Raw genomic sequence first — 13,816 nt, 5'->3', positions numbered from 1 at the left:
CCGCATGCTTCCCCTTGTGTGATCGTCCCAGACAAATGAAGTCTTCAGTGCATACCTCAGTGAAACATTAGAGTTCCTTTGCCCCAGTGTTAGAGAACTGAATAATCGTAACTTGTGCAAGAAGTCCTTTTTCTTTTATTTTGTCTAATCTGGGATCTTTTTCCAGATTCCCTGAGTCACGTGTCAAGTCTGTCCGCCCGCAAGTGTTGCATTACTGCAAGATATCAAAACCCAGCTTTCATTACGTGAATCACATTTTAGCCAGCTATCCATTTGTGAGAGATATATGGGTCCCAATGTGTGGACATGCTGCATTTACTTTTCTCCAGGCCAGTAAGGGCCTCTTGTAAATAAATAGCTGTAAAGTAATTAGCTGAGTTTCTGGCGACCTTTCCTCTAGAGTAATTGTTCACTTTAAATCCTCCTTATGGTAAGTTCAAGTAATTTATGGTTCTTTCCTTCACTATTTCTGTTTACGTATTGTAGTCCTTTTAAGGCCAGCAGGCTCATACGTAACAATATATATATATATATATTATATATATATATATATATATATATATATATATATATGTATATATATATTGAGAATAAAATTAAAATAACCATTATGAATACTGATTTGTTATCTTTGAATTGTCTTTTTTTTTTTGTTAAGTGATAGTTGATAAGCAGATGTGATGAGTATGAAATTCTTTAAAATTATAGATGTCGTAATTTCGACTCTCCATGGAAATAGGTTCTTAAGGGCAGATTCAGCATTAGCTCCGAAAATGTTGACACAACCTCCTTGGGTGGCGCGATGTCGAAGGTCGCTGCCTAAGCAGAACAGACCATGTCCTGTGTCCATGAGCGGAAGCAGATAATGCTTTTAGTATCTGGTTTTAAAGTAGATTTTATCGGTGTGACTATGATCTGTATATGATGTCATGAACTTGTGACAAATCCATGATGTTCATTTGTTTGGAAGTGTCTTGTGAGTGAATTTGTGCTTGTGTACGTGCGAGCTGTTCCCCTACATAATGGGAGAGTGAACTAACTGAGATGGAGAACTATACGAAGTCGGTGAAGTGGCAAGATGGCCTTCTTCAAGTGGAATTTTAATTAGTGTGTGCATTTTGGCTAGAATGGGTAAGAATACTTTTTAGCCCAAGTGTGGCTTTGTCTTTGTAGTTTTAAACTTTTATTTCAGAAATGTCCTTTCCCATATGACTTTTTGATTGATCTCATTTTAGTTTATTTGCAATTTATTTATGTGCCATCCTTATATATTTCAGACATTTCTGGATTATGGCTCTGGTGGTGGAAACTTATTTGGATATGGGAACTTAGCTGATAGTTCTATGGCTATGGTGTTACTCATAAGACTATGCTGTGACTTTTCTAGTTTATGGGACTCAAACTAATGTAAGTTATTGTCGAGAAAGGGGTGGACAGGTTTAGTTCGATCCCCAGGGTTATTTGAGTTATTTGGATTTTAAATTTGACTTTTTCAGTTAAACAATTTGTTAAGAACCAGTTAATCCTTTTGTTCTTAAATGTATTTTTACTGTAATACAACAGTATAATATGAAGATAAAAGGCCCATAAAACACTATTTTAACATTGCAACCATATATTTCGAGCACTTCCTCTCGTGCTCCTGATCACTGGTAAAATATGGACATAGGATGTCTTACAAGAGTATATATGCAAAAACAAAGATAGGTGTGGCAGTAAGTCTCTGTTGGTGACCCAGGAAGGATGGAAATTAAACTATTCCCTGGGTGATTTTTGGCCTCATTAACTCCCGTCTGGCGACTCGTCCAGTGGTAGGATGGTTCTTGGACACCTGCTTGAGGAGCGGCCTAAGGATTAGTTCGTCGATGTCATCCGATTTCCCTGTGTCCTCCCCTGACAGGTTCATATTGTTGGTTTGATTGATGATAGCAGATTCCAGCATTTTTCCTTTTGTACGGACAGCTACTTTTGGTGAAAAATCAGCTCCGCCCCACTCCTTTGTCCCTAATATGTAGGAAAATCCCCGAGTTCTCTGATGCATATCGCACTGATCTTTTGTGTTCTGCCAAACTTTGCGAGATGGATCTACCGGTTCCCCCAACGTAAATCTCATTACAATTGCTGCACGGTATCTTGTAAACTCCTGCTTCTTCTCCTCTTTTATTTAGGTATACATTAATGAGCGAACTCCCGATGGATTTGGGATAATGGAAAATAAAAGTATTATTAGAAACTGAGGTGTTCTGTGGCTTTTGGATGTTTTCATCGTATAGAATTTTTATTTTTATTGCTGAAGTCTATTTGCTATGTGAGTGAGACCTCTATAGTATATTGTATTCGCTTTATTTATAGCCTCCTCGATAATGTATGGTGGGTTGAATAAGGTGTTGGCAGATCGTGTTGAATTCTTTATCAATGTACCCATTTGAACATATTCTAAGCCCATGTATCTTTACGGATACATCGGGGTAACTTAGAAAATAAATATATGAAACAGCGAAGTGGGTTTCCTGTGTACTGTTCTGCTCTCTTGTGATTAGTACGTCTAGGAACGGAAATTTCCCGTCCTTTTCCCATTCTGTTTTAAATTTTATAGTCGGAACTAACGAATTTAGTTGACTGGATAATTCATTGAAATCTCCAGCCAAACGGGAGTTAATGAGGCCAAAAATCACCAGGGAACAGTTTAATTTCCACCCTTCCTGGGACACAACAAAAACTTACTGCCACACCTACATTTGTTTTTGTATATATACTCTTGTAAGACATCCTATGTCCATATTTTACCAGTGATCAGGAGTACAGAAGGAATGCTCGAAATATATGGTTGCAACGTTAAAACAGTGTTTTTATGGGCTTTTTTATCTTCATAAGCTCACAGGCACAGACACACAGACACACAGACACACACACACACACATATATATATATATATATATATATATATATATATATATATAAAATATATATATATATATATATATATATATATATATATAGATATATATATATATATATATATATATATATATATATATATATATATAGGATATATACGGTAGATATATATATATATATATATATATATATATATATATATATATATATATATATATATATATATATATATATATATATACTATATATATATATCCAACAGCGCGGCCACAGCCGGATATACATCATGAGGAGAAGGACATAAAGATTTGCTAAAAAGATCAATTTATTCCCGACGTTTCGTAATGTCTTCATTACATTTTCGAGGGCTGTATAAAATAGATAGCATAAAATGAATTACAATAAAGCTAAGAATTTGACATTTAAAAGTTGCACAATGATTACAAACTTAAAACATTAAAAAGACTAAAAGGACACCTTTAAAAACAAAAAACGTAAACTAAACAGGACAAAAATTATTAAAATAAGTAAAAAAACAAATAAACACGAAAAAAAATTAATAAGAAATATTCAAGTAAAGTAAAACTGGACCAACCTATTCAGCGGCAATGCCAAGATTGGAGATAAAAGGAAGAAACTAAGAGAGGTGCAGTGTGCCAGCAGAGGTTTGGGCTGTTCAACAAGGGGACAAGTCGTTTGATCATTAAAGATTCTAAGATTGTCAAATCGTGGCAGGTGGAAGCTCGTCCTACAACTGTAAAGTCCTTGTTTTCAATGGAGGTTTTACATATTTTCGAATGATTTCTAATATTAGAAACTCTGGGTTTGCAATTTTGCTGCCTGTCCTATAACTTACTCCACGATGTGAATCTATTCGTACTTTCAGAAGCCTCCTGGTGGATCCAATATAAGTTCCTAAAAATTACATTTAGAACAATTATAGCTATACACACACCCGGAGGACATATAAGGGCACATACGATTTTTAAACTTGAAGAATGACCCAATGGTAACAGGATAATGGGAATCAAATGAACCTTAATAGCTCCAAACTTATTTAGGATATGATGGGAAAAGGTTTTCTTACAAGTATCATCTAATTAAGAAGGGAACTTAGAATAAAAATCAATTTAGGAACATTAAAATTTGTAATTCTTAGGGAGAAGTACTTGTCTAAAAGCAGCGAAGTGTCTAAAGACCAGTTCAGATGGGAAGCCAGTTTTCTTTAAAATATTTGCATAAAAAGGCGATCTCATCTTGAACAGAAACCAATCAGAAGTTAGCATAAGAGCCTGTGGAGGAGAGTAAAAACATAATTAATTTTAAAATTAAAAGAACAGAAACTATAAAAATTTTACCCTAAGCCCGTGAACGTTCTTTTCCTAAAATCGTGGTGTTAAAAATATTATTTTGTCTTAAAACTTAACGTTGGAATGTGTACATTTATAAACTCAAGAAAGGAATCAACATCATAATTACGTCTAAAAAAGGGCAAAGGTATCATCAACATACCTTACATAGAAAAGGGGCGGCAGGCTAAGGGACAGTCATCTAAGAAGTGCTCCTCCAGGGAACACATAAAAATGTTGGCAAAAATGGGACCGAGAGGACTTCCCATCGCCATGCCATCAACTTGCTTGTATAACTTACCGTTGAAAATAAAGGCTGTGTCCAGCACAGCCAAGCTTAAAGAGTCTTAAAATACGTACGGTTAAAGCCACTAAAAAACTGAGTCGTGTTCGGGAAAACGCCTATTTAAAATGATACTGATAGTTTCCTCCACGGGTGCATTAGTAAACAAAGATTTACATCAAAGCTGGTCATGAACAGGTCTGAATCTTGCAACAAATCTTTTCTTTAAATTGACTAGAATTTTTTTAAGGTGTAATTATTTGTGGTTAATGGCTCAAGCAAGGGAACGAGAAACTTTGCTAATTTGTAATTGGGGGCATTGTATGATGCAAGAATTGGTCGTGAAGGAACACCTTTAATGAATCTTCGGATTAGCCCCAATAGAGGATGCCATAAGACGAGCCTGTGACAAATAAATCTTGGTAAGTTTTCCAGTTATTCATAATATTTTCACTTTTCAGAGTTCTCAGGAAACGGTTACTTTTATCTTCCGTTTTAAAAATGTTTGCATTATTGGGAGATCCAACCATCTGAACTTGGAGGAATCATTAAGAATGATTTCCATTTCCGTAATATAATCTACTTTATTCAATAAAACAACTCCCTTACCTTAATCTGGTTTGGTGATTATGAGGTCTTCTTTCTGTGATAGTTCTTGTAGGATCTTAAACTCAGTCTTTTTTAAAAAAAAGGGGTCCATTGGGTCTTTAGTTTTCTGAAAGTGTTATGTGACAACTGAAATAAACGATTTTTTGAGATCACCAAGGTGGACATCAAAAGGCAGCAATTTAAGTCATGAAAATAGATTCTAATTGGCAGAAAAAATTTATAATAGTTAGGTTTAAAGTTAGGCAGGCAGAAATCCAATCCCAGAGAAAGGAGAAAAAATTCTTCCCTCTTAGATAATATATAGTTAGAAAAGTTAAAAAACAAAGGTACGTTTTGTGCCAAATTTAGGAATAGAAGGTACGCATAGATTCACATCGTGGAGTAAGTTATAGGACAGGCAGCAAAATTATTGCAAACCAGAGTTTTCTAATATTAGAAATCATTCGAAAATATGTAAAACCTCCATGAAAACAGGACTTTACAGTTGTAGGACGAGCTTCCAACTGCCACGATTTGACAATCTTAGAATCGTTAATGATCAAACGACTCGTCCCCTGTTTGAACAGTTTCAAATCTGCTGGCACACTGCACCTCTCTTAGTTTTCTTCCTTTTATCTCCAGTCTTGGCATTGCCGCTGAATAGGTTGGTCCAGTTTTACTTTACTTGAATATTTCTTATTAATTTTTTTCGTGTTTATTTGTTTTTTTACTTATTTTAATAATTTTTGTCCTGTTTAGTTTACGTTTTTGTTTTAAAGGTGTCCTTTTAGTCTTTTTAATGTTTTAAGTTTGTAATCATCGTACAACTTTTAAATTTCAAATTCTTAGCTTTATTGTAATTTATTTTATGCTATCTATTTTGTACAGCCCTCGAAAATGTAATGAAGACATTACGAAACGTCGGGAATAAATTGACCCTTTTAGCAAGTCTTTATGTCTTTCTCCTCATTGATGTATATATATATATATATATATATATATATATATATATATATATATATATATATATATATATATATAGATATATATATATATATATATATGACCTGATCTCGGTCATTTGTGGGTTCGGGATATGAAGGAAAAAACAGGAGAGAAGTTTACGTGCATGCAATGTAGGACATGCAAAAATAATAATCGATGAAACGTTTAACACAGGTGTATTCTTCTTAGCTACACAGGTGGCCTGTAATTATTACGTTAACTATACTAGTGCACAACCGGACGGCAGGTTAGACTGTTATTGACACTTCATTGTGACACTCGTCTTGTGTGGCGGCCGACGGGAATGGCGCGGGGCACTGGGCACTCGTGTCTCGACCCAGTCAGTCTGTACTGTATGCGACCCGCTAACGAACTGCTTTGACCGATGGTGCGGCCTGTTTCAAATACCCCCCCCCCTTCACACAGCATCGTTATGCAAGAAGCTGATTGGTTATTCTGGCTCCTAAGACACAAGGGCCAATCAAGAACGGATATAAAGCAGCGTGGCACTCTTTGAATTGCCCAAACCACGCCAACTTGTAACGTCTTTGGCGGTTGACTTGTTTTGTTACACATACACACAGAATCACTTATAACTGTTTCACGGGACTTCAGACTATCACGGAAAAGGCATAATTCCAAAACTGTATCGAATCAGACTCATATATATATAAGCATATATATGTATATGTATATATATATATATATATATATATATATATACTTATTATATATATATATATATCTATATATATATATATATATATTTCTATTATATTGTCGAAACTGGGATAACATCTAATGCAATATTCATTCATTTAAGTGAAAACTCTCATAGGATGAATTCGACTGGCAGTGATTGCTAGATCGAAAGATTTCTTTTAATGAAATCTTTTAGAATCTGTCATTACATACAACTTACTTCTAATTGTAATTTTAACATTAGCTATTGCTTGTAATAGAAAAATGTTTAAGAATGCCCTTAAAATTACTGCCTTAATTACAAATTAGTAACCTTATAGATACTTTCTATGTATCTATATGTTTAATAGTTTTTGTGAGAAAATGTTTACTTTGAAAAAAAGTTTTATTGTTACCAAAGAGAGATTTTATTGAACAGTAATTTTTTTATTTATTTATTTTCTTATTATTATTATTGTCATCATTATTTTTTTTTTTTTGTAAGTCACCTCCCTGCATAATGTTTTAATTATCTTAATTATCCTAGCAACTGGGCTTCGTCATTCGTAAAACCTGCCTCCTAAATTGTGCCCCTGTTTTGAGCAGGTCTACAAATTCGTTCACGTGTTGGTTTATTCAGGTACATATTTTCCTTAATGGTCCCTATCTGTCATTTATACGAGCTTTTCTTTGTAAACTCATTTTCATATTTGCATCAGTCTGCTTAGTAAAGGATAAGAAGTTGAAAGGCCTTGCAGCGGTACTCCAGTGTTTCATTTACCTTCGTGGATTATATATAACTGACTCTCGAAAATATGGGACGTGATGAATATCTGAATAAAGACCGATTCCACGAATATACATACATACATACATATATATATATATATATATATATATATATATATATATATATATATATATATATATATATATATATATATGTATGTATATATATACATACATATATATATATATATATATATATATATATATATATATATATATATATATATATATATATATAATATATATATATATACATTCTCATCCAGATCAAGGGCAGGAATACAGAAGCAGATGATACAGTAACCATTTATTCCAACGTTTCATGATTCGTAATCACATCATCAGGTAGATCTACAAGGATATAAAAGTACAATTTATATATGAATTAATTAAAAGAGCTAAATACCAGACTTTAGTTTAAAATGCGGGTGAAGGAAACTGATAAAACCAGAATACAAAAAGATAAAATTGTCAAGAACAGACAATACACCCAAACACAGAGGCACTTGGAAATAAAATATAGTAAAATCCAAACAACATACTTAAATACAGACACATTGAAAAAAAATTTAGAAAAATAAAATAAAAAACGGTTTTGTTGTTGCCATGAAATCTAGGTAAGTTAATTCTAAGATTACACAGTTTTTTGTGATGCTTTCTCTGTATAAAATTACAAAACTCTGAATACTATTGTTAAAAAGTCTAGTAAAGACAATTCTATCTTAGAACGAGAAGACTCCAACACCTCATTACGATAGTTGTTAACAGCCTAATTAAGTTGTTCGTATGCTTACTGTTTACAAATAATATCGTGGTATAACAGGTACTTGGTGGTGTCAAAGTAAACTTTTCATTGCACGCTTCGATGTGGAGTCGTTATTCATTAATATACCGGTCAGAGAAACCATAGATATAATTTTGGATAAACTTTCTCCCACCCCCGATTCATTTTATCATAATTATTTTAGTTGCTCCCATTTCAAGATGTTTTTAGAGCTGGCCGTGCTGGACACGGCCTTTGTTTTTAATGGCGTGCTTTTCAGACAAATCGAAGGGATGGCCATGGGTTCTCCTCTTGGACCTACGTTCGCCAACATCTTCATGTGCTCCCTGGAGGAGCAAATACTCGATGAGTGCCCATTAGCCTACCGTTCCTTATTCTATGCCCGATATGTTGATGACACTTTTATTTTATTCAAACAAGACCACGGTGCTGAACGCTTCTTAGAATTTTCCCGTTCCTATCATCACAATATCACTTTTACCATAGAAAAAGGACACGACTCCAAGCTAGCATTTTTAGATATACTTGTAACTAAAGATAACAACAAGTTTAATACGTCTATGTTCAGAGAGAAAACTTTTACTGGTCTGGGGTTTAATTTTTATAGCTTTTATTTTATCAGTTTTAAACTGAACTCTATTTACACCCTTATACATCGGACTGGTCCCTCTTTCACCAAGAAATTGTCTTCTCACAACAATACTTCACCAATAATTGTTTCCTTATCCATGTTTTTCACAGGATTTTCACAAGACTTCTAAATAAAAAATTCTCCAATAGGCCAAAGTGTTTTGACGTGCCTAAACTCCCATTATATGCAACATTTCCTTTCCTATATAAAGACAAATTTCGAAGGGATTTCTTGAAAATCGCCCAAAATATATTGGGGCTATAGATCTTAAACTAATACCTAAGAACCCTAAAAGTATTGGCTCTTTTCAGATTTAAAGATCGGCTACAGCCTTTGATGTCTATGTGTACAATTGTCCTAAACGTTAAGCTTTTGGGAAAATATATTGTATCCACCAGGCCCGCTTCACAGGGTGAGGGCCGATTCCCACAGAGGGATATGTTATAGAACCGGGTGCCGATTGACTTATCCAGAATCCCCTAATTTTTTTTTTTTTTTATACACAGCCATACCATTAAATGCAAACGGAAAAACAGCTATGAAGATTTGAAGACTATTGGTTATACAGACAACCCACAAGAACTGCTTATTCTTGAAACCTTAAATATAAAACAACGAGTTCCTTCTCTGAACTGTCAAACAACCTCTGTTCCCTTGTATTTGTCTCAACTCTGCCTTTCTCTGGAAAAAAAAAATTGTATGTTTTATTCTTAGTGTGCCCGTATCCTCTGGAATGTTAGGATGACCTCGGGTTTTTTTTAAGAGTGTATATATCAAGTATGTTGTTTGATTTTTTACTATATTTTATTTCCAAATGTGTCTGTGTTTGGGTGTGTTCTTGACAATTTTATCTTTTTGTTTTATGTTTTTATCAGTTTCCTTTACGCGCTTTTTAAATTTTTAAACTAAAGTCTTGTAAATAGCTCTTTTAATAAATTGTATTATATATATATATATATATATATATATATATATATATATATATATATATGTGTGTGTGTGTGTGTGTGTGTGTGTGTGTGTGTGTGTGTGTGTGTGTGTGTGTATGATTATAATCACTTTAGCAGGCGATTCATTTATAACACATATCCACAATAAGAGAAGGGGTGTAGACCTACACCCTGTCTCTTATTTTTGACCTGTGGATATGTGTGATATATATATATATATATATATATATATATATATATATATATATATATATATATATATATATATATATATATATATATAACTAGGAAGCAAGGGCGAACTCACACATCAGATTCTCATCCAGATCAAGGGCAGGAATACAGAAGCAGATGACAGTAACCATTTATTCCAACGTTTCATGATTCGTAATCACATCATCAGGGAGTTCTACAACGATAGAATACAATTTATTAGTATAAACTAATTAAAAGAGCTATATACAAGACTTTAGTTTAAGAAGCGAGTGAAAGACCCTGATAAAAATATAATGTTTAATTTTGAAAGCATCGAGTTGAAACAAGCCGAGACTTAAATTTAGAATACTTTCATCTTTTCACTTGATGAAACAAGACCCAATGATATTCTTTTTACCTGTGTCACTACACAGGATTAAGGATCTTGCTTGACTCTTTTAATAGGAAGATGTAAATCTCTCATGTGTATGAATAATGCATTCGATATTTGCGCAGTTCTCACAAAATATTGCTGTTGTTTGATTCGTTGTGAGAGTGATTTTCCAGTTTGTCTGTCATATATTTCATTTTACTTTTTTTTACGAGAAAAATCATAGATGAAGCCAGAAACATCTTTTTGGAAAAATCTATATAACTAAACTCTTAACATTACAATTACTGAAAACAACATTTATGTTGAAAAGATTTACAATTTTAGGAATGTCTAAAAACTTTTCATCATACGGTAATTAGCGAATTTTATGTTTACAAAATTCAAGTTTGTCTTTAGTTAAATAAAATGTTTTTCTAGCTCTTTCCCATGCTGCATCTACAAAGTTTGTAAATATTTAAGTTTAAAGGATATACCATAAATAGTTTTAATCTCAGCTTCAATAAACTACAGACACAGAGCCCTTAGGAACATCCTAAAAAACAAAGAATTTAACATTTTGATGGTGGTTGGATTAATAACAAAAGAGGCAATGTCAGTTGATTTTCGAAAAACTGAAAAGTTGAAATTTCTATCATTTCTATGGACAGTTACATAAAGAAAATTTAAATTGCAATGTCTTTCTTCCTTTACAGTCTACAGTAAATTTTATAGAATGGACTAAGTTATAGATCTTAATCAGAAATTCATGGAGATTTTCGTGAACTTACCAAAACCATGTAACTTTTTGGGGAAAAATTCTTATTAGGAATTTTGTTTCAAGAAATTCCATATAAGTATTACTCAGGACAGGAGATAAGGGGTTACCTATGGACATGCCGAACCTTTATTTTTAAAAAAAATTCACCATTAAAACAAAATTTACCATCTTTGATACTTAATCGTATGACTTTAATGAGGGATGCTACAGTTAAAGGAATACCATGACTTTCTCAATTTTACTCCAAAAATTCAAGTAAATCATCTTCAGGCTGTTTTGTAAATAAAAACTATTCTATTTGTACACGAAGTTGCCGTTGATTTTTACATTCGTGTTAGAAATCCTAGAAATAGCTCGTAAAATTTCTTACACCTCGGTAGGGAAAATTTCTAGTACGAATGTAAAAAACAACATCGACTTTATAAACAAATTGAGTAGTTTAATTAGAATTTTTATTTTGATATGGAGAAGAATTAGAAAGTTATGATATTCCTTCAACTGTAGCAAACCTCTTTAATCTTATACGATTTTGTATCAAAGATAGCAAAATTTTTTGTTTTTAAATGGAGAATTTTTTGGTTCAAACATTTGGGCATGGCTATGGGCAATCCCTTATCTCCTGTCCTTAGCAATATTTATTCAAATATAATTTTTTTAAACAAAATTCTTACTAGGAATTTTGCCCCAAAAGTTGTATGGTTTAGGTAATTGGATATATTTTTCTGTATTTGGAAAGTTCCACGAAAATCTCCAGGAATTTCTGATTAAGCTCAATAATTTAGTCCCTTCTATGAAATTTACTGTAGAGAAACCGATAAATTGTAATTTGAATTTTCTTGATGTAGCAGTACATAGAAATGATATAAATTTCACCTTTTCAGTTTTTCGAAAATCAATTAACATTGCCTCTTTTGTTCAATATTATTCGAGTCACAATCAAAATGTTAAATTCTCTGGTTTTTCTGGTATGTATAAAGGCTCTGTTTACATGTAGCCTGCAGTTACTGTCGCTGAGATTAAGACTATATATGATATTGCTTTGAAACTTAAATACCAAGGACTTAAGTAGATGTAGTATGGTAAAAAGCTAGGAAAACATTTAACTAATGACAAACGTGAATTTAGTATGTATAACATTCTCAGATTTCCGTATGATGAAAGGTTTTTAAAAATTCTTGGTATTATAACGCTTTTAAACAATGTTTTTTCAGTAATTTTAATGTTAAGAGTTTAGTAATAAAAATTCACCTAAACATGTTTTTTTTCTTCATATATGAAATTCTTTGTAAAAAGTGTGATGAAACATATTACAGACAAGCTTGGTAAATAACTTTCACAACGGATCAAACAACAGCAGTATTCTGTGAGAACAGGCCAAATATCGCATGTATCATTCGTATATGAGAGATTTAGTTCATTCTGTTAATTGGAGTGAAGCAAGATCTTTAATCCCGTTTAGCGACCCATTTAAAACGATTATTATTGAATCTTGTTTCATCAAGTCAAATAATGGAAGTGTTCTGTACTCAGATTATCCTGGATTACCTCTGATTTTTAACCTTTTGAGAATTGCCATCTGGTATTCTTGATCCTTTTGTTAACCTTGTAACCTTTCCGACTGTATTTCATTATTGCCCCCAGGATGCCTGAAAAAGAGCGAAAGTGCGGACACTGACTTTCTGCCTTTCATTTTCAGGTGTTCTTATATATATATATGATATATATATATATATATATATATATATATATATAGTATATATATATATATATATATATATATATACATATGTATATATATATATATATATATATATATATATATATATATTATATATATATATATATATATATCATATATATTATGATTCCCCTTTGCTTTCCCATGTAAAAAGTAAGATTTACTAAATAGCCAGCCTCTGATCCTCCTTTTCTCTCCCTAACGCATCCCAAAGCATCTTTTGTTTCTGTCTCTCGCTGTCGCCTTCCATATTTTGCAGTTTCACCAGGATGTTGGCTCCCAAACCCGCTACTTAAGCCAGGTCAGTTAATAAAACGAGTTAACGAGGGATCTTTCTCACTCCGACCCCAGCAGCTGCTGAGTTCAGAGCCCGAAGCCTTATGAGCTCCTTCCCCTTCCCCCCTTTTGACTCACAGGTCTGTGTGCCGCCATGTGGAACCTCCTTGCCCTTACTAATGCCTTGAAGGAGTCGACTCCCTCCGTCTATGCTCCTATGAAGCAATATCCTAGGATGATAAGGTAGAGTACGGAAATTGTGGTGGCAATATACTTATATTTCATTTTCTTCCCTTTTATTAGTGGTTGTGTGACCTTCCATAGTGATTCATCCCCACAGCTGTTTTTCCCTTAGAAAGATCCTTTGATTAAGAGCTGTGGTTCCTTAGAAAAGAGGTTGTATCCTTACGAATTTGTCCCCCAGATTTCCTGGAAAAAGGAATTTTAACTAATTCGTAAGCAGCTTTTCTCTTTAAGGTATCCTGACCTTATAATTGA

This window comes from Macrobrachium nipponense, chromosome 31 (genome assembly GCF_015104395.2).
Source record: "Macrobrachium nipponense isolate FS-2020 chromosome 31, ASM1510439v2, whole genome shotgun sequence".
Taxonomy (NCBI): domain Eukaryota; kingdom Metazoa; phylum Arthropoda; class Malacostraca; order Decapoda; family Palaemonidae; genus Macrobrachium; species Macrobrachium nipponense.
The sequence above is the reverse complement of the archived record's forward strand: the minus strand, read 5'-3'. Positions refer to the sequence as shown.